The following is a 20448-nucleotide window of genomic DNA, read 5'->3' as shown; positions in this document are numbered from 1 at the left end:
TGCCTTTTTTGATAAGGTGATAGATATGTTGTTTAATGGACATGCATATACACCTATATTCTTGGACTTTGCAGAGGCATTTTCTAACTGCCACATAACAAGTTGGCGTATAAGCTGCTGAAACTGGTGTAGTAACTGATTGGCTAGATGGATTGGAGATTGCCATTATTAACGATACTAAAAAATTGTGTATCAGAACAGTGTTTCGGAAAAGAAAAGTAACCAGTGGCGTACCCCAGGGTTTTGATTTTGCGCCTCTACTGTTTAACCTTGCTGATCGTTAGTGATATTTCATGTGAATTCACTGGGGTTCTTCAAATGTTTGCTGAGGATGCAAAATTAGGTAGAATTAACAAGAATATTGCTGATGTTAATTCTCTACAGGAAAATTTGAATCGACTTTTAGTTTAAGGCACATCGCAAGTGTTGCGAAGGCTGCACATCGTGTTGATGCTATTATAAGTACATGGATATGCACGGATAAGGTGATGGTGCCTATGGCATTGGTCAGACACGCATGGATTATTGTACTCAAATTTGATTGCCTAGTTTTTGTCGTGATGTGGAAACATTAGAGAAGATCTAGAGACGAATACCAAAGTGATATCGGAACTATGGAGTGTTGGTTATGCAGAGTGGTTGCGGGAATGTAGAGTTTGGTGGACAGAAGGGGAAAAAAAAAAGTAATGTAATAGATCTTTTCAAGTTAAGGAATTTTATTAGATTAATTCAAGAGATTATAAAAAGAGTGGAGGGGCGGGGAGTAAGATGGGAAGAACGAGAACCATCCCTGAAAGTCGTGTCAAAATGTAATGAAGAAAGGTATGAGAAGTAGATTTTTTACATGCCGACTGGAATGTATTGCTTGAATGCGGGGGGGGGAAGTAGTGTAAATGATTTTAAGGTTTCAAGATTTTAACGTCTATAAAAATGATCCGATTTAAACAACAACAATTGAGATGATAAGTCAAATCTTTGTGCAAATCTTAAATACCCAGTTTCATTAAATTTCATCCAGCTATTGCAGAATTCTTATCAGCTTGAGTCATCTGAGAAATAAAAATTAATCCGATTGAAATTAAAACCGAACCATATGGACTTATTGTGTGTTCCAAGTACCAACTTTCATAAAATATGTTCAGTCATATTGCAGAAATAATATGCATACGATTCAAATGAATATAATAGTTGCAACATTTTGGATTATATGTAAGATGCAAATCTTCTGAAGAGTTTTATGCCACGTCTTTGGCGAAAACTAATAAACACAACTAATATTTGATTGTGAGATGCTTTTTTCCTGCTTACGATTCCTTCATAATCAGATTTCGCTTTGTTATTTTTTATTCAACTTGTTAAAAGATACTTTGAATAAGTGCAACAAAAGTTATTTACATTTTTAAAAATGCTCATTAAAATTAAAGAAAAGGCTATAATGGTAGAAGAAAGGGCATGTCTTTGTTGTTACAAAGGGAACATTGAAATTTTGGGTCACTGTTTTGCTACACAAGAAAGCGCGTTGTTTTCTTTTTCAGTCCACAGGAGGTATCCGTTAGATTCCGCTCATCGTTGAATTGACTACAGTTCTTCCTTCTCTATGGTGATATTCGGACAAAGAATGTTGGGTAGTTTCTCCATAAGTTTGATTAGGTGTTGCACGGACTAATCAACTGAGAAATGCTTGGTTATCTCTTGCTTCGTTTTAGGTAAACGCTGTATATGATAGCCCTAAATAAAGAGAAAATTGAACATTGTCTTATTAGCACAGTTATTAGCTTAGTATTAGCACAGATTTTACTTAATGCAGAACCTATGTGGTTGCCATGGTGACGCCCATCTCCATCAATAAACGATCCTCCTTCCTCTATACGTGAAAATGAATATGTGTCGTGGGATTTGCTGGGTGTCTCTCTCTTTCATGATCTGTGAAGATTAAGCTGGGTTTATGGGATCGGCTTAGTCCTCTTGTTGTTTTCAATATTAGCGATACGATAAGAAGTTTAGTCATGGGTCAACCGTTGAACAATGGTGACACTAGTGTTAGCTAGAAGTTGTCCATTTGCATGAATGCCATTTTCATTAAACCAATTGGGATCATTAAGCAAAAATGTATGAAAATGAGTGAGAAATATGCTTGAAGAATATGGAATTAACAGGAGAGAAAGAGAGATCATAAAAAAAATTTAATATCGGATTAAGCGAATCAAATGTAGATGGAAGTTGATTCTCTACCCACACCACCACACACGATATTCTGTACTTGGGGGGGGGGGGGGAAGCAACAACGCTTACAAATTAAAACAGGTGTCCAGAGATTTTTCACACATCGATTCTACTTCTTTCGTCATTCTATTCTGAATGATGAAAGAAGTAGAATCGAAGTTTAAAGAAAGTGAAATCTTTTTTCCCCTTTCCTTAATGCAACATTTTGTAGCAGATCTATGGATAATTCTATTATTATTTAAAATTTTCTGTTAAAAATTCTTCTATGTGAGCATTTTGGAACAAATTTTCCAGTTTTATATGAAAACAATTAATTTTATTACAATAAAAATCAAGTTTTTTTTTTTTTTTTTTTTTTTTTTTTTTTTTTTTTTTTTAATATTTTTCTTATATTGTTATAAAGGCACAAGTTTATCATTTTATATATTTTTGTTTTTCCTTTCATTTCCAGTTCGGCAATTATAAGCATTTGTTTTGAAAAATGCGTTTGTTTGAAAGAAAAAAAAAAGGGGGGGTTGTAGTCTAACTTCCTCGGAAACTGTTAAACGAACTCTTACTTCTATTCCAACCTCTTTCTTTCTTTATCTCTCTCTCTCTCTTTTCACCGCGCTTACAAATTTCAAAAACATTGACTTTATTTACGCTTCTTACTTCCTGGCACGAAATTGTATCATATAATAGTGGGAGCCGCGTGACCTCATTTAGTGTTGCAAGTGTTGATAGTAAATAGAACTGCTTTCTGTTTACTAAACCTGTCCTCTTTTTGAAATAAATGCCCGGCTTACTGCCGAAATAAGTTAAAACTATTGTCCAAAATGTGAATTACTAAAAGCAACTCGTTCCAGTAAGTCAGAATCTTGTTTTGTCTTGTAATTTCAAATGGTAATTATGTGTCACTCTATATAATAGTTTTGTTTAAGACTTATGTGACGTGATCTGTATGCAAGTTCTGCATACGTTTACTATATGGCAGAGTAGTTACTGCTTGCTTTCATCATAGCTACACAACACCGTCATTCACTTTTTTCTTTTTAGTTCTTTGTTGCTAAACGCGCAAGTTTACTTTTTTTCTGTGAGTAGCGTTGTTATACTGAATGTTCAGCTTATTAACAAGACCCTTCCACTAATAGTGTGTGTTAGACCAATCTGAGCCTTCAGAACAGTCATGGTATGGCGTGATATCAATTCCAGGAGGTTCGGCAAACACTTCATAGGTATCGTACTTCAAGAGGACATAACGAATTTCTGCACTTCTCTCATATTAGTTGACTGTAGGACGCTGCTGATTGGGACTGAAACGTGCGTGGCAGGGGTATCATCCCTTGAGGTAAAACCACTGCTATGTTTCTGTATCCGTCCCTGAATGAAACAAGTCTATGATATGCCAGTTATTCTGCCGAAAAAGATCATCGCATGTCTGTAAATGGTAGCATAAGTGGCTGTGTTTAGTTGACAGTGATTCACGGGTAGGCTGTACGAATTGGAATCATCCTTTGCTCTCTTGGTATCAAGGGGTAGGAGTGTCAGCACACATGTCCCAAACCATCACTTCACTGCCTACCATTGTTGTCATGCGTGATGAGGTCCATTGTGTCACAACCCCATCCTTCTGCTGCAAGAAACAATAAGAATTCTCTGCATTCCAGTAATGATGCTGATTAGTTCATTTCAGCTATAGTTGCTCATTTTTGTTAAATCACCTTCCTCCTTTTTGCAGTCATAAAGATCACGATCTTGCCCCCCCCCCTTATATACGCATGCACTGGAAGTTGGATGCCGTATCGTTTATTTATAGTAAACGCCTGTTAGTTGTCGTTAGTTACTAGATATAGTAATGGCATAAATTTGTATGTGTACACAGAACTATTCTTTCTTCTTTGGTAGTGCATTATTCCTGTTTTTTTTTTTTTTTACTTGAATTTCATTTCTCCTCCCATCTTGAAAATGAAACAGTAGTTTCTAAACTTCAAAGTCCTACTTTCATATACTGTTTTATTTTTGCATATACGTATTTTAGAAGATACTCTAGAAAAGATAATTCATAAATGCAGTTTAGAAATATATGTACAAAATGGGATGGATATCTCGATCACTTCACATTGAAATTAAATTTTTGTTGTTAATTATTTCGCAATTTATGACTCATTTAAATAGACTGTAATTGTGCAGTGAGACTAAGCGAGTCCCAAAATGATAAAATACTGCTTTGTAAATGTTGCATTATTAGTGAAATGGCCAGTAGTGCCAACAGTACGACACCATGCGAGAAGTATATATGTATACTCTCCTGGTTAAGCTAATTATTCTGTGAAATAGGCAAAATAGTATATTTTACTCCCACATCCCACAATTTTCACCATCTTGAAATGTGGTAAAAACCAATTTTCACCACATTTCAAGATGGTGAAAATTGGTTTTCACTTTATTAAAATAGCTAAAGATTGAAGATGCAATTATTCTTTTATCTCCAAGTCAGAAATGGAACGACTTCGTGCATAAAGCAGCTCTTGATTTATCAAGGAGTTATATTTTATATTATTCTTTTATTCTGTACAGAAATGCGGAGAACTGGTAAAAACAGATTGCACCGAAGAATCAGAGGATTATTTTTATCTTTCCATGAAACGACAAAGGAAAAAAAGGGAGAAACTAAAAAAAAAAAAAAATCAAACCTACTTCCTTCTCATCGGTCACTCTCCTGATCCATAGACGTCAGTGTCGCCCCGTTCTCTTTATTGATTGAATCTGTGAAACCTAGCGTTATGGAAGAAGGAGGGGAAGTACTGAATGGGAAGCTAAAAATAATGGCTATATTTGGTGACGTACTTTGTAGCACATCGTATTTTGACGATAGAGCTGTAGTGAGTTGAGCGCTTACTGTATACTGTAGGATGAACAAGGGAACAACGTGCTGACTTTCTTGCTGGTTTTAATTACACAGCTATTGCTGGAGTGGATTGTGGTGGAACATAAAATACCAATTCTCTAGTGACGTCACTGCACGCTTTCGTTTCTATAATGATATTTGACTTGATAATCTACAAAATTTTACTCTACAAATAAGCTAGATCTTAAATCGTTTCAAGTATATTATAAACAAATCTAATCCTTCACTCAGAAAACCAATCATGTAGTGAATTTTTGCTGTTTTTTTTTTCTCCCGCAAAGCAGGAAAACTGGTCAGAAAACGAACACACACACACACACACACACACACACACACACACACACACACACACACACACACACACACACACACACACACTCTCACTCTCTCTCTCTCTCTCTCTCTCAACAAATATATTGTGTAGTAGATGGCGTGGTGCACACAATGGATTGTATAGTGTAAACAGTGAATCGTGTAGTCCAGATTGGCTTCCCTAAGTGAGTCGAACTCCATGAAGGTATCATGTAATAATACAGGGTGGCCATAATTAAAGAGGAGGTGTTCAGAGGCCCCGTAGCAAAAATAGTACAAAAATCTGCCCCAGGGGGACATTTGGCGCTATAAGTGCGTGGTTTGGGATTAATTAAACAGTAATGACTAGAAGAGACACAACAAATCAATTTTCGTGTTAGTATAACTTACATATGTGGCTCAATATGTTCTTCTTTCAGATGTTCTAAGAACTGCATTCTGTGAATGACATTTTCTACAGCGGAACGTAATAGATCTGCAGATCTGCATTGATTTGCCTCACATGCCTGCATTATTTCTCTCCTTGGTTGCTAAATCAGAAACATGTCCTTCAATACACCACGCATTTCGAATATCCCCCACACCCAAAAGTCACAGGGTTGAGATCAGGTGAACGAGGTGGCCATGCTGTGAGAATGCACGACTAATCACTGTGTTCTGTGAAGTGTTTTCGTAACATTCGCTGCGCCGGCAATTCAATGTGAGGTGGTGCTGCATGAATATGGTAGAGGCAAGACATCTTCGCTGCTGCAGTTGCAGAACAATGAAGGTGTGCAGTATCTCTAGATACCTAACAGCAGAAACAGTACAAGTCACTGGTCCTGTCAGGCGAAGTTCGAAAAAGTATGGACCGATAATAAACGATGCAGTCCACACCACACTGTGACTTTCGGTGAGTGTAAAGGGTTCTGATGAAACATTGTCATTGAGGGTTATTCGCAACCCAAATGTGCCAGTTGTGTGAGTTAACACTACCGTTCAGATAAAAAGGTGCCTCGTCACTCCAGAAGATTTTCGGCCATGCATCATCCACCTGCATTCGAACTGAGAATGTCAGGGCAAACTGAAGTCGAGTTTCCGCATCACCATGGAGCAAAGCTTGAGTGTAGGGGATCCTATAGGGCGAAAACCTCAGCATTTGACGCAGAATTTTCCATCCAGTTGAGTATGGCATGTCCAGTTGCCTTGATATTGTCCAAACACTACTGGACCCCTTGTGCGTTATTCATTCCGTGTTCCACAATGGCAGGTGCAACTTCGTCAACTTGTTGAGGAATAATCCCTTTGCGCTCTCGTCCTCGCTTTACAGCTAAACATCCACTATTTTCAAATCGTAAAATCATTTTTCAAAGATTTCTTACTGTCATTGGACATTTTCTCATATTTTTCAAACGCTGGAATTCTAAGCGCGGCATTAGCGTTACCGTGTTGTTGATAGTAAAGCTCGACTAGCAACGCACTTTTCATTAAGGTGAGATCTATAGTACTTCAGTCTTATCGGAATGACGCAAATGACGTTTCGGTCTTCCTTATATCCACCAACTCATCAGCAGAAACAGTGAAATAATGCAAACGTCACGCGATTCTAGTGCCAATTGTCCACTGGTGACAGAATTTTGTACTTTTTTTTTCCCTTCTGTAAATAAAAACTTCATGTTCCAGAGTTCACCATGGTTGAATTCTGTCCAATACATTTCTTGCTACAGAGCTCTGAACACCTCCTCTTTAATTATGGCCACCTTGTAGTTATAATTGGAACTTGGAATGTGAGAACATTGTATAAACTAGGGAATTTTGACAACCTTATACAGGAAATGAAAAGACAAAGTTGATGTGATGGGAATTGGTGAAACAAGATGGCCTAACACGGGAAAACTAGAAAAAGATGGTTTTACATTTGTATATTCTGGTGGAGCGAAACATGAATATGGAGTGAGTTTCATGATTAAGAAAGACCTCTCTAAATATGTAATGGGGCTGTGACCCATAAATGAAAAAATAATACTTATTAAATTAGCCGCAAAGCCTTTTAACATCATAATTATTCAGGTTTATACCCCTACGATGACTCACAATGATGAAGAAATAGATTTTTATAACAACTTACAAAAATCTATAGAATATGTAAAATCAAATGAGATACTCATAGTGATGGGTGACTTGAATGCAAAGGTTAAAGAAGGGGAAGAAAATCCAGTTGTTGGAAAATTTGGATTAGGCGAAAGAAATAAAAGAGGTGAGAGATTGGTACAATTCTGCACTCAAAACAACTCACGCATAATGAATGCTTTCTTTTAACATCCAAAGCGCAAAACCAAATAGATTTCATAAGATAAATAATAGACTGAAAAATAATATAACCAACATAAAAACATATCCAGGTGCTGATATAGGTTCAGACCATAACCTTGTTGTATCTACTTTAAAAATTGAACCAAAAAAAATTTCTAAAAGCAATCATACTGAAAGACTTGACACTGAATATACCTGACAACATAATGGTGTTTAACTCAGAAATTAGGAAAAAATTAGATTATGTAGGATATAAAACAGAAGACAACATACTTTGTAACACAGAGGAAATTGAAAACAGGTGGTCAAATTTTAGAAGTGAAATATATAAGACAGCTAACGAGGTAATTCCAAAAATTAAATGCAATAAAAAAAAACTCTGGATGACTAAATCAATACTAGAACTTATGAATGAAAGACGAAAAAAGAAAAGTACACAATAGTATAGAATACTCCGTAAAATCATAAAAAAAATGAATGCCGGAAGGAAGGCTAAATGAAAAATGTAAGCTCTGGCAAATAAAAAAAAAAGATTTCAACCATAATCCTTGTATAAAAGATCAAAATGGAAAAACGCTACTAGGCACACAAGATATCATAAAAAGATGGAAAGAAATGGAAAAGAACTGTTCGACTCTGATCACACAGACGCACCAGATATACAAAATATGGATGGTAAACTAATTACATATGAAGAAATAGAATACACTCTAAGTCAAATAAAAACAGGCAAAACGTCAAGCCCTGACCAGATCCCTATCGAATTGTTAAAGAAAGTAAATGAAAATCCACTTAATGACCTAAATATAATTTTTGATAACATCTATGATACAGGATACATCCCTGATGATCTAAGGAAATCCATCTTTGTCACTATTCCCAAAATTCCAAGAACTTTTGAATGTTCAGAATATAGACTAATAAATTTAACAAGCCATGCTACAATATTACTACTGAGAATAATCCTAGAAAGAATAAAAGGCACTTTGTCAGTAGAAATAGGAGACGCTCAATAAGGTTTTCAAAAAGACAATGGTACAAGAGAAGGAATTTTCAATTGAAAACATTATGTGAAAGAAGCCTTGATAACCAGAAAATCATATATTCTTTGTTTTATTGATTACACCAAAACATTTGATTCAATAGATCACAAGAAATTAATACATATCCCCCAGAATAATGGGTTAAAAGGAAAAGATCTACGTATAATTACAAATATATACTGGAATCAAATGGCCTTATTAAGATATGCATACTCTGACAACTTAAAAATCAAAAAAGGAGTAAGACAAGGATGTGTCTTATCATCTTTGCTGTACAATATACAATATATATATATAGTGAGCAAATTTTTAAAAATATTTCAGACCTGAAGGGTGTAAAAGGTGAAGGGTGTTGGGGGTAGAAACTTCAAGAACTTCAGGTATGCAGATGACAGTCCTTATAGCTGAATCTGAAGATGATCTTCAAAACAAACTTAGTCACAGAAATTTACAACAGAAGCTTAGACATCGGATTAATTATTAACCTAAAGAAAACAAAGTGCATGATTTTATTAAAAGAACCAATAAATAAACAAAACTGTTAACAAAAAGAACATTGAACAGGTTCAGTCTTTTATATATTTGGGACAAATGGTTACAGATAGAGAAAATTCCCGTAAAGAATAAAAAGAATAATAGAGATAGTAAGAAAAGCCTCTATTGATATGAAAACTGCTCTTAACATCCAGAGACGTTAATATAGACACAAGAAAAAGATTAATAAAATGCTATATCTGGTCAGACCTTCTCTACAACAGTGAAACTTGGACTCAGAAGACTCCAAGAAGCAGAGAAAAAATTAGAAGCTTTCGAAATCTGGACCATCAGAAGAATGTTGAAAATACCATGGACAGAGAAAATGAAAAACGAAGATGTTTTAAAGAAAGCAAAAATGAAAAGAACATTAATGAAAATAATTAAGGAACGAAAACTTAAATATTTTGGACATTAACTAGACGAGAAGACATTCAGAAATTAATAGAACGAAAACTGGATGCAAAAAGAGGGAGAGGTAGACATGTGGTTTGAAGACATTAAGGACTGGACTGGCGTGAAGTACTTTGGTGTAATTTAACCTTGTTCCAGAGCAGCAAAAGAAAGAAAAAAGTTCCTGACATGGTTTCCAACCTCTTTCTAGCGGATGACACTTGAAGTAGTTATAATTAATAAACATTTCGTGCATAAAGTATACCATAAAGACGATCAGCCATTCGAAGGCTTCTTTTTCTGCAAAATAAGTAGACCGTCCAGACGCCACATTTAATTGAAACTAAATCAAGCTCAGGTTTAGTGGATTTCTCAGACAGTTTCTCCACTGTATCTGACGTCATTACATCAAGCAACGCATCTCAGTTACATTACGTAGCACTTGCAAGAATATATAGAAAATGACTGGAGATAATTTTATATATATATATATATATATATATATATGTGTGATGAAATCAGCGCGATTGTAATTCCTATGTATATGTATTGATCAGACGTGTCGGTAAAAATATGTAATTAAAAGTTAGTTATTCACATATGATATCAGTTTGACGCTTGTGGTGACTCCCTTACTTATTGGGTTTTGGAAGTGAAGCCTTCTGCTAGAAGTAGTAGGGTCGCAGATGTCCTTTCCACAAAGAGTTTGTAAAGCAATCGCAAACATCCATTCCCCTAGCGGGATTCAAATATGCAGCCTCTTGGCTGCGCGTTCGAATCCCGCTGGAGAGCAGGTACCCTAACTACTCGGCCAACAAGGCTGGCTGTAATTAAAATTACATGTATTAAATAAACATGTATTAAAAAAATACACACACACACGAGCGTTTCAGTGTACGAACTGAAATAACACTGTTCATATGTTTATGACATGAACTGGACTATTAACGTAAAACCCTTGGAAAGAGTGGTGAACACATTTCGTTCCTGATGACATAAACTGTTGTCATGTCGCCTGTTTACGTGTAGGTCTAATCCCAACGGATTGGAAACACGGAATTAATCGCATCCGAATTAGTTACGTATCAAACAAATAAAATCGTTATACAGTACGATAAGGATTTGTGTAGTGTTTTCATGTTGTTAGGTGTTACACAATTCCCCCTTCCGCCTCTATGTACAATTTATTTCTGTTCTCTTCTATTTCCATTTGAGACCGGTTAACTCACTTTCAACTGTGAAAAAGCTAGTAGATTCTTAACGTCATGACGAGAATCGGAGAACGTATATCGCAGATATCATTTTGTTTGCTGATGTTCTGGTTACTTTCGGATAAAATAAGATTTTCGTACGTGTGTTTTGCAGTGGAGAAGCTGGTGATAGTATTATAGGCCAGTTATTGAACGAGCGTAGTTCAATAACTGACTCGTTCAATAACGAACGAGCCAGTTATTGCCTGTTTATATAGAGAATATAGCCGTTTTATCCATCAATTCATGACAGCTTTCAAACGTAACATACGCGAAACAATTAGGGGCAATGGGATCTTGCATTTAATAATAACATTACATGAATTAAAAACATACAATATCCTTACATAGCTTAACTCGTGGTAGTGATAATTTAACCTTGACAAGGAAATTTAGGTTAACGGTGGTTATGCGAGGGTGGTCTGAAAAATTCTCGGCCTAACAATGAAAAAAACAAATTTATTATTTCAAAATTATTTTTATTTTTCAACATAATCTCCCTCAAGACTAATACATTTATTCCAGCGATGCTCCAGCAACATTATCCCGTCCATGTAGTGGTTCCCAGTAAGATCTGCAAAATACCCCTCTAGTGCTGTAATCACTTCTTGATTCGAAGAAAAACGCTGACCGGCGAGGAATAGTTTTAGTTTTGGGAAGAGATAGAAGTCAGAGGAAGCCAAATCGGGGTAATAGGATGGATGTTCCAACAATTCATAGTGCAAATCCCTTAATTTTCCCATTGCCAAAACACCTTTGTGGGCAGGTGCATTGTCCTGATGACAGATGATTTTTTCTTCCCCAAACCGGGTCTTTTCTCACGAATTTTTTCGTCTAGTCTGGTTAAAAGATTGGAATAATATTCCCCGGTTATTGTTTTATCCTTTTCAAGATAATTAATAAACAAAATGCCTTGAGCATCCCAAAGCACCGAAGCCATGACCTTTCCTGCTGATGGAACCGACTTTGTTTTCTTCGACGCTGAACAACTGGCTTCTGTCCACTGTCTTGACTGCTGTTTGGATTCTGGTGTGTAATGGTGAATCCAAATCTCATCCATAGTAATAAATCGACGCACAAAATCAGTTTTATTCTTGTTAAAACGCTCCAAGCACTGTTCAGCTATTTTCATGCGAGTACGTTTTTGATCTGCTGTGAGCAAGCACGGCACCCATCTTGCGCAAAGCTTTTTGCAATTCTTCATGCAAAATATATCCTACACGTTCTTTTGAAATGCCTATAGTCTCATCAATTTCACGCACTTTGACTCGCCGGTCATCCAGTACCGTATCATGCACTTGATCAATGATGTCTGGTGGTGTTACACTTTATGTACGTCCTTCACGTGGATCACTTCAAGGCTGGTACGGCCTCGTTTAAACACGGCAGCCCATTTCTTAATTGTCGAAAACGAAAGAGAAGAGTGCCCATAAACTTTTATGAACTTCGAATGAATTTCTTTTGGCGTTAAATCTTCTTTTACATAGAATTTATAACCGCGCGATACTCAATTTTATCCATTTCAAGAGATACAGACAACACTTTTGCTTCAGACAGCTGTATAAAACAAACTACGTGATAGAATGACTTGCAATTTCACATGGATGCTTATGACAGATGTACCAACTTAGAAAAAAAAATCTTGCTGATAGTGTTGCCATCTATGGTCGAGGCCAAGAACATTTCAGACCACCCTCGTAAGAAAACTGATCTCGAGAGTGTGGCAAGAGAACTGGGAAATATAAATTAAGAGAATTTAATACAAGAAACGCTGATGTGCATTTATGAGTATCCATCCTGCATAATATAATGCTTAAGTTTATTTCGAAATTAAATATTTTGTTAACACTGAAGAAGTAGTGCAAGTGAAAATATAAATAGATGCAACAAGTATTTATAACAATACAAGTGATAATAGTAGATGGCATAAAGTAATACTGCATGGGTTATAAAAAGTATCCTAGAATTATTTTTCAAGTGGTAATATAGAGATTCACTATATGGTATGGAGAAAGAAAAGTCTTAGGAATAAAGGACAGAAAATGGAAACAGACTAAAAGGAAAGATACAATGTGTAACCAGGGACCTGTGCTATACCGGTTATTTTAAAAATACAAATGTAGGTAATACAGCCACTAAAAAATTAAATCACCATATGTATGAAGACACATATATATACAGCATATAATTGAGACGTAAGAAGTCACTAAGAAATTAAATCATATGTATGAAGACACACACACAAACACAATGTTAAAGATACCAAGCTATTTTAAACCTGGTTTTCCTCCATTTCCCAAGTAAGCAAACAGACAAACAAGTCAAGTTTGCGCCTGCAAGTGTTGCAAGTCTTGCTGACCCTGCACGTAGTGCAAGACCAAGGCAACTCATGGTAAAAGTAGAATAAGCTCTGATCACTAATCTTAATATTTACCCTTAATGCAAAGCACATCTCCTGAAGGAGATGTATGATGCTTTGTATTAAAGGCAAGGGGCCACTACCCAGACCGGTTTCGACCTTAATTAAGGTCTCACCATTAAGGGTAAATATTAAGATTAGTGATCAGAGATTATTCTACTTTTACCATGAGTTGCCTCGGTCTTGCACTACGTGCAGGGTCAGCTAGACTTGCAACACTTGCAGGCGCAAACTTGTCTTGTTTGTCTGTTTGCTTACTTGGGAAATGGAGTAAAACCAGGTTTAAAATAGCTTGGTATCTTTAACATTTATTATACCCAAGGTAAAATACTTTCTATATATATACCCAAGGTAAAATACTTTCTATATATATATATACACACACACACACACACACACACACACACACACACACACACACACACACACACACACACACACACAGCATATAACTGAGACGTAATACACAACATTTAAAGTAATTTCATATGACATGCGTTTAAAATAAAAGCATTATTTAGTCCCATGACGTAGTCTCTCGGTCTTTTTCTAAAAGTGTATGCTGATGTTACAGACTTTGTTTCGTTAGGCAGTTTATTGTAGCTGCTTGTTGGTAAGTGCTCAAAAGATTCGTGAAAACATTCTTTGTTTGCCTTGGAAACTATTTCTGAAAGCAATATTAAAATCAAGACCTGATTCGATTGGATGAGTAGTCACGTTGTTGAACAATGAAAAGTTGGTCTTTTCCGTCTTCTTCACGACTAAAGTGATGGAGAATTAAATTGGAATTGGAATATGGACCACTTAATGAGGTATTACGATCTTGTGGGTTGAGATATGCTTAAGATCTTGTAGATTGGAATATACAATGAGCACATATTGTATATTCCTATAGAATATGTGCTTCTTATGATCCTAGTTTTTTTTGAGAAGGACGTGGGCAGATTGTTGTATGTGGCTCCTGTGAATGTAGGTTGGTGATGGACGGAGGTAGTTAGTTCAACTGAAGAAGAAGAGCGGGAGAGTGAGACATCTAGGAAATACAGTTTATTGTCCTGTTCTGTTTCCATGGTGAAATTTAACCATGCGATTATTTTTGTTAGAAAGGCTGGTAAAGTGTCTTCCTTGTGGGATCAGAGGGCGAAAACTTTGTCGACGTAGCGTACCCACTCGTGCTACGGCATGGTGTTCATATGGTATATGCTCCAACCCACAAGATCTCAAGTAGGAACTTCTCAACATTAGCGTATTATGCAACTGAATGGCTTCTCACTAAGGACTATATAATGTGTTTTATTATTATTCTTTTAAGCTTGCCGCCAACATTTCTGAAAACAATACGAAGAGTCCCAATTCTTAACATTTCGGATATTTCTGAACTAGTATTAAGAATTCTCAAGAAATACAACCTGGTATCGAAATTTATTCCATTTAACAAACTCTTTTCTTGGTCTCTTTATAAAAAATCAACTCCACTGTTACTTCCTGGCATCTACCAAGCACTGATTTCCTTACCTCTCTTATTTCGGATAAACTGGATGTTCTGTGGAGAAAAGAGTAGAACACCAATCTTATATCATTAACAAGACATCTGAGAAATCAGGCTTAGCACAGCATGGAATAGACACCTACCTATTACAGAATCTTCTAGTCTTGGCGCTTCAAGTTCGAACGTTTATTTAAAGAGTGCCGAAACCATGCTCCATCATCCTAATTTAAATCGTAACGACTGATTATTCAGGTTGAAATATTTGGAAACCCTTTTACTTTAATTCTTGTGTATACTTGTAATATTGGATCATCTCTTTGGCACAGTTTGTCTACTGTAATACTTTATAATGTCTGCTTTGTGTAATTTATATTCTGTCTACTTTATCACATTTCTTCAGCAGAACGGTATTTACTTTAAATGACCACAATACAAATATTTTCTCCTTTCACTTTGCGACTTTCCTTAAAGATTATGTGGCCAATGCTAAGTGAGTGAGTAATCTTGCTGACAGATCAAAATGTTTATCCACTACTCTTCAGAGATGGAACTTCTTGTTGTGCAAAATATTACATGTTATTGTTAATTTTTTCAATTTTCACATCGCAAGTTTGTCAGTAACAGTTTCATTTTTGTCATCCTCTTTCATAGACTGTTATATTTGTTAGCCTCCGTAGTGCAATTATAAGAACGACAGTACGTTGTTCTCTTCGGTGGGAAAAGACCTAAGTTGTATTCTCGTCATGACGAGAGGAATCTTTATATGAGCTTTTCAATTGAAGGCGAGTTAACCGATCCTGTACTGGGGTAGCAGAGTAAAATACTGGTGGTGGGAGGTAGATGGCATTATGTGTAGATGATGATAGTAGCGGTTCTGTGTACTTGGTGGATTAAATAGTGAAGAGGGAGAGTTGTAGAATGCCTCGATGAGTTCTTGGACTCTTTGGGGGATGTCACATAATAATGATATACTCGTAGTTCGGCATACTTGTATTTTTAGATTTTCTGGAGCAATATCCTCAGGGTATTCAGCACAAATCTTATGCTTAACACGAAGATAAACTTCTCGAGTTGGAGACAATTTTAAGTAGAGTAATGTGGGCAGATCTGAAAATGCGAAATTTAAAAATGCAAATTACTTGTGCTGCTGGCGATGATGTTGCTTGTGAAGGTAGACGAATTCTTTGAGTTTTTAAAGAAGGCAGCTGACGAAATGGGAGGAAAGAAAGGCTGATTCTTGTCGAAGACTTAAACAATGATTGAACTGCAAAACCTTCAGAAATATTATAGGAAATTTTACAGTGAAAAAAAAAAAAAAGTAAGGCTTAATACTGATGATAAACGTGTTAGATTTCTCTTCATAACATTCGTTACTAACATCCATATCTCAACATAAATATATGCATAAATTCAGATGGAGAGAGCATATAAATAAATCTTATTGATCATGTTATTATTGATAATGATAAAGTATCTTCAAATTACTATAGGATACAAGAGTGCACAGGCAATTTGAAATAGGAAGCGATCACCACTTGCTATCTTGCCAGTGATGAGTAGGGATATCAAATAATCAGTTTCGTAATCAGATTTATATTTATGTGTATGAAATATATTTTATATGGAGTTATCATTTGGAATCGTTCAATAAGAATATTAAATCGTTTTTATTGCAAAAAAAAAAAAAGAAAGAAAGAATTTCAGATTTTTCTGTCAATGCAGTTTTTATAAGAAACTTTTTTTTTCTCGATAAAAAGTACGGCAAAAAGTATGCAGTTATAAAAAAAAAAACAAAAAGTCTTGAGCTTAGGACTGATTTCTCAAGGAAAAAATGCTGCGCTTGAAGGTGCCAAATTTTATTATATTATTTTTTTGGAATGTTTTACGAATGAAAACTTAAGTATAGCGAAAAAAAAGTTATGTCATATTGTTTTACCAATAAAAATACATTTACAACGAAAAAAATCTTATCAAGAAGTTTATGAATTGAGGTTTGTTTAAACGACGAATAATCTAGATTAGGGTTATCGGGTATTCAGAATAACTTGACTTACAATATAGAAGTCGGGGAAGAATTTCTCTTTCTGATATTTCCGTTGTTTTCGCGAAAACTGTTATGCTATCTGCGACAAGATTGTTATTCAAAGAACTCCGTTGAGAAGGCGTACTTCTGTAAATAAATAAATAAATAAATATATAAATAAATAAAATAACAATACGAATGTGCAAAAAGTTAATATTTTATTAAACCCAATTCATTTTTGGCTTATGCAATCTAAACGTATAATTGTGTTTCGCCCAAACAAATAGTCCGATTGTAGCCAAAATCGCAGTAATTTTGTGAATTTTAATAGGGATATGGTTCGATTGTAGCTAAAATTGCAGTAATTTAGTGAATTTTAATAGTGATTAACATTTCATTATAGTCGTTTCAGAATGCTTAATATCAGTTTTAAGCATTTTGCCAATGAAAATATGCTAATTTAAATCTGAATTTCAGTTATAATTATATAATTTCAACATGTTTAACCCTTTGAGCTCCTATGAATGGAATGGCCCAGTTGAAACAAAACAACAGCAACAAAAAAAAAAAAAAAATCGATCGGAATAGATTCGTAAAACTTTGTAAAGATTGCAATATTTAATTTGAATAAAATTCAGTTAGCCAGAGAGTTCTTACATATGTGGATTGGAGGAGGAATGAGCATTATAAATGCTTCCCCATTTGAGCAGTAAAAAAAAGATTCCAAGTCGAGCAGTTTCCAGATGTAACCTCAAGGCTGAAGTGTACAAATATTTTTGAAGAAAAGTGAAAAACAATAAAACAAGCACCAACTTAGAGATTAATAGCAACTGTGAATTAAAAACTGACTCATGGAGAAGCAGGTATCAAAGCCTCCTGGTATATACAAATAAAAACTTCATGGACTCAAGAATAAAAGATAAATGTAATGGTTGAAAAATGTTAGAGAGTATTAAAAAAGATTGAAAACAAAATAAAAAGTACTGCAAAAGAAATCATAGACAATAAAGGTGACATAAAATATAAAGATAAGGATTTTCTTGGAATCTGGAATAATTACATGGAAAAACAGTTAAATGAGATCACCAATAGCAAGACAGAGCTTAGCCATAAGTTCTTTTCAGTATGGGCAGTAGCAGATCTATGGGGGTCTGAAATGTGGAAAATCAGCTGGAGTAGATGATATTCACCAGAAATGTTCAAATGCAGAGCTATAAAAGTTTTACAGTGGACAAAGCATAATTCGCTAGGTTAAATCCCAAATGATAGCATTCTCGATTTCCCTACTGAATGATTATTCAGAAGAATAAAGAATAATGATTTTTGTTATTGTAAATATTTTGGCTAGAAATTAATGGGTCATCATCAATGCATCAGCATAACCACAAGGTGAAGCTAGAACAAAGAATGTTAATCTTATTTACAGAGCTGAGCCACATGCCAATTTCATTTAAAACTAAAACTATAATTAATATAATTTTGAAATGCAAAAAAAAAAAAAAAAAAAAAAATTGTTCTAGCTTCACCTTATGATTATACAGATTCACTAATGGCTTGTTAATTTCTGGCCAAAATAGTTGCAATAATAAAAATTATTCTTTATTCTTGTGAATATGTATGTCTAATAATTGCTACTATGTCCCAAGTGCCATTAAAAAAATTCCTTACTGAATCTTCCAGGAATCAAGGATTTACGTATGCAGTCATACTTGAAATTAAGCCAAGAATAATTATTGATGAGAAAGTTGTAGCTTGAGTCCAGTCCAAATAAGGGTTGTCAGAACCAGATATTTACTTAGTCTTATAGTTGAGAAACCAAGTTTTTTGTATTTGATCTTGTAAAAACGATTTGTATTTCAAATCTTTGTAGTTCAAAAAAACTTTTCAAATCTTGCAATTTTATCCTGTAAATACCCTGTACTTTATACAGGGTATTATATAGCTTCCTCTTACATTATAAATCAACAGTTAGAATTTAAGGATGTTGTAATACACAAAGTTTTGCTTAAAAAAAAAAAAAAAAGTCAGTGGACAATAAACAGAACCTAAGAAATTGTCTTATAAAACATGTTCATGCTTTCTCCACTTCTGTGTAGCTTCTAGCAAGGGAAAGTATCATTAAACCTGTTTATCAGAATTGGACATATCAAATTTAATTCCTTACTTTATGCAGTGACATCATATTCCTTAAAAAAAAAAAAAAAAACGAATTACATTGAATAATAACTATAACAAATTTCATATGAAAATCAGTGGGGGAAACTAACTGTATTCTCAATGGTTACCAATGGAACAAGTAAAAATTTCAGTGATTTAGATATATGTACAGTTTTTTTTCTTTTATGTGACATCACCCATGAAAGGCAGTACTATGAGTGAGCTAAGGATTTTTAAATTTTTATTTTTTATATTTTTGGTCTCAAAATTCCGTTCTAGAGACTGCACATAAAACTTTAGGTGGAAGGTAAATTTCAACTCCCACCCAAAGATTCTCAAAAATCTCTTTGCAGTGTCGCATTTGAACTTGCAGTAAAAATTGCAGATTGGATAGTGAATATGCTAACCATTTTACTTGTCAGTCAGCTTTAGTGAAGATGGCAACTTAAATAGAAAATAAGGCTGTCATGGTAGAGAAGCGGCAAAATTTATTTGTTTTTTAATCACTTCCACACACATGCACACAAAAGAGACTTCAAATGCTGTAGCAAATAAATGCTCTGTGCATGAGGGTGTGGTCAAGAGACAAAGTAATCTGATTACACACACACACACACATAAAGAAATGAAACCATAGAGAATTTAACTAGCAGTTGATGTAGTTCCACTTAAATGTTTAATTATTTTTGTTAAAATAATCGTTATGATTTTTCCCCCATTCTTTCCTTTTCATTACTAGAGGTCAGGCTAGGATCACTGGTTAACAGAGCAGTTATTCTGTGCCATATTAAAATGTACTCATTTGGTTTTAATAATAAATTTTGTTTAATCCTTTATCCAAGTGTGTGCAAACAAAGTTTGCACCTGACAGTATCTTCAGGACTGGGGTAAAGTGGTACAACACTGGGCGACTCCTTGCAAAGGTGGAGCAAGCTACCAACACTCGCCTGGTGTTGTACCACTTTACCCCAGTCCTGAAGATACTTTCAGGTGCAAACTTTGTTTGCACACACTTGGATAAAGGATTAAACTAAATTTATTATAGTCTGACCAAGTGAAAAATAAACTTTCAACATCTTTCTCTAAATCCAGAGTAATTTAATAAAAAGGTGGCACACCATTTGCCAGCTCCTATAGGAGGAGATGACCTTGCTAATGCTTCTGCCTTGGTATCTCCACTTAGGCCTGGCTCCCACTGAAGAGACCTCAATAAAGGTCGAAACTAGTCCGGGTAGTGGCCCTTCCCTTAATGCATAACATTATACATATTCGCAAGGAGATGTGTTTTGCATTATGGGAGATACTGAGATAGGAGTGTTGGTAGCTTGCTCCACCTTTGCAAGGAGTCGCCCGGTGTTGTACCACTTTACCCCAGTCCTGAAGATACTTTCAGGTGCAAACTTTGTTTGCACACACTTGGATAAAG

At 35.1% G+C, this 20448-nt stretch overlaps 1 protein-coding gene across 6 annotated transcripts in view; it reads left to right on the top strand.

Moving 5' to 3' along the window:
* Positions 1-20448, top strand: part of LOC150099548 (uncharacterized) — a 569663-nt gene that overhangs the window by 256792 nt on the left and 292423 nt on the right. The window contains exon 1 of one of the 6 annotated variants that reach the window (XM_090403427.1): positions 2991-3067. The exons of the other annotated variants lie outside the window; for them this stretch is intronic. The gene's annotated coding sequence lies outside the window, so the exon portion shown is untranslated. Of the gene's footprint in view, positions 1-2990; positions 3068-20448 lie in introns of those variants that run through there. 6 annotated transcript variants of the gene reach the window in all.

The sequence above is a fragment of the Typopeltis vanoorti genome, chromosome 14, assembly GCF_054136105.1.
Source record: "Typopeltis vanoorti isolate ZY-2024b chromosome 14, IOZ_Tvanoo_1.0, whole genome shotgun sequence".
Taxonomy (NCBI): domain Eukaryota; kingdom Metazoa; phylum Arthropoda; class Arachnida; order Uropygi; family Thelyphonidae; genus Typopeltis; species Typopeltis vanoorti.
This window is presented reverse-complemented; position numbering and strand designations above follow the sequence as displayed.